Below are 2,268 nucleotides of genomic sequence, written 5' to 3'. Positions count from 1 at the left end.
GTTATTAAATTGACTAAAAATGGCGGTGTTATCTGATTGGATAAGGGCCCGAGTTTCCAACTGTACCCCCAAAAGCAGCAGTGGAAATTGGAGACTCGTCTGCTGTATTGGTACTGTGAATAGACTGGGGGACGGAGGTAACCGGCAGCGTCTCGGCCTCCTGTAACCATTGGGTTTGATAAGAGTCTCCTGGGCAGACAGGGTGAGTGTGTAACGCTGAGGCGTATACACCTGCTGACGTGTGACCTCCTGGTATCCGAGGCAGAGTTAAGTATAAGGGACTAACGGCTCGGATTCTTACGGACTCTGGAACAGGACTGAAAGCGCTGTTGACCGCTCAGTGACTCCATGTGGGCACCGTGGAGAGGAAAACAAAAACTCCCATTGGGAGAAGACAAACCTCTGGGGGTCCCGGCCCAATGGATGCCCCTCCTCCAGGCAGCGAATGGTTTGAGTGTGGCTCGGCCCTGTAGTGCTGCAGCTGAGAAGACGCTGGACTGACCCAGAAGCCGGTGTGGCCTGGAAAGCGGAGCGAGAGCAAGACTGGAGCGGAGGAGCTGGCATCAGCAGCAGCGCAGAACGAGAGGAATGAACCCGGGGCCGAATGGGACGCCGGGGATAGAGACACCAATGAGTCGGGGACACCAGTAGGACCTACCTGTACGGATATCAAGCTTTGGGAGCAGCAGAGGACGAGAGGGATAGACCTGAGGCCGAACTGGACACCGGGGACCAAGACGCAACGAGACGAGGACACGAGACATACAGAAGATATTACTAATAGTATTAATAATGGATGACTTTGGACAAGCTGTATACTCAAAGTATAATTTCTTTAGCACATTTGTACAAGCACTTGGAATCTGTCCAAGCCATACTTTGTCAGGCATTTTGTTTTACTTCAACGGGCATAAAAACTTCCTTGCTTTTAACAGGGTGTTTCATAATTTCTAACTACGAAAATGATTTAAAATGCGACACCTATCATGAAAAGAAAAAAATACACACCAGTATTCCATTTCTCCCTAAACATTGTAAGCTTCGAAGTCTTTAACTAACATGATACCGGAGTCAACAAGCATACTTTTAGAATTTGATTAAAAGGGAATATAATATGGAATCGCGTATCTCAAGAATTTAATAACGGTATGATTATATCCGTGTACTGCGGCAGGGCTGTGTAGGGCTGTTTCGCCTGCCTGCTTATGCGAGCTGTCTTGTAGCCTACTGGTCTAGGTGCGTGACTACCAACTGGCAGGTTGTGTGTTTGAATCCAGCTGGTGCTGGACTTTTCATTTTTATTTATTTATTTTTTAATCGCGTAACATAAACATATTACCGTATGCAAACTGTACTGTATACAATATGTATATGTATATTTAATGTCTTAACTGTGCCCGTTTAAGTATTGAATATTCATATCTAATTTTACCACTGAAGGGAAATCTTAACATAAACATACAGTATATGGCTGGTCTCGGTACTTTAAAGAAAAAAATACACACCAGTATTCCATTTCTCCCTAAACATTGTAAGCTTCGAATGAAACCACTAAATAAAGACATAAATATAGAAATCTTAAGATTTGTTTTATTTAATGTTGGTAGCAGGATGAACTGTCAGAGTGTATATTTTGTCGCAAAGTTGCTACAAGATGTTAACAGTGAAAAAGGTATTTAGAAATGAGTTATTTCAAGATGAAAAAGAAAACATACACGAAACATGGTTTCATTACGACCAGAATCGGTCTTGAGATATTTTTAGCTTGATTTACAGTATTTGAGAGGTATGTCTTAACACCGATACTACAGTGCTTAAGTACTGCTCACGTATATGTTTCTAGGTTTATATTATGCATTTCATACGGTCAAATTACTTTTGAGCAACTAATAAGAAGCGCGAAACGGTATGCGTTTTAGTTTCGTTTTGTGCTGGAACCCATGGATTGATTAGAGATATCAAGTACATACAAGTCATTTTTTAAATGTTGTAGTTCGTCTTGAAAAAATGTTACGAGTACATCATCTATCAACAATTACACAGGTTCTGTTTCCATATTGCGGATTTTGGTTAGGTACAGTATTATCAAATCCAGTGGCGCTGTGTGTTACTTTACTGAGTCCCAATCTGTGATTGAAACCTGTAAAACCGGTTTAATTCGTCACAGCCAGCACTCTTCAGGTGTGAGGGTCTTCTGCTCAGAATGAAACGCTAAAATGTTTGTGTATATTCTAATGGTAGTGGGGGCAGGGTGTGTGGGAACAGGTT

Source organism: Lepisosteus platostomus, chromosome 18 (assembly GCF_059453375.1).
Source record: "Lepisosteus platostomus isolate fLepPlt1 chromosome 18, fLepPlt1.hap1, whole genome shotgun sequence".
In the NCBI taxonomy this organism is placed as follows: domain Eukaryota; kingdom Metazoa; phylum Chordata; class Actinopteri; order Semionotiformes; family Lepisosteidae; genus Lepisosteus; species Lepisosteus platostomus.
The sequence above is the reverse complement of the archived record's forward strand: the minus strand, read 5'-3'. Positions refer to the sequence as shown.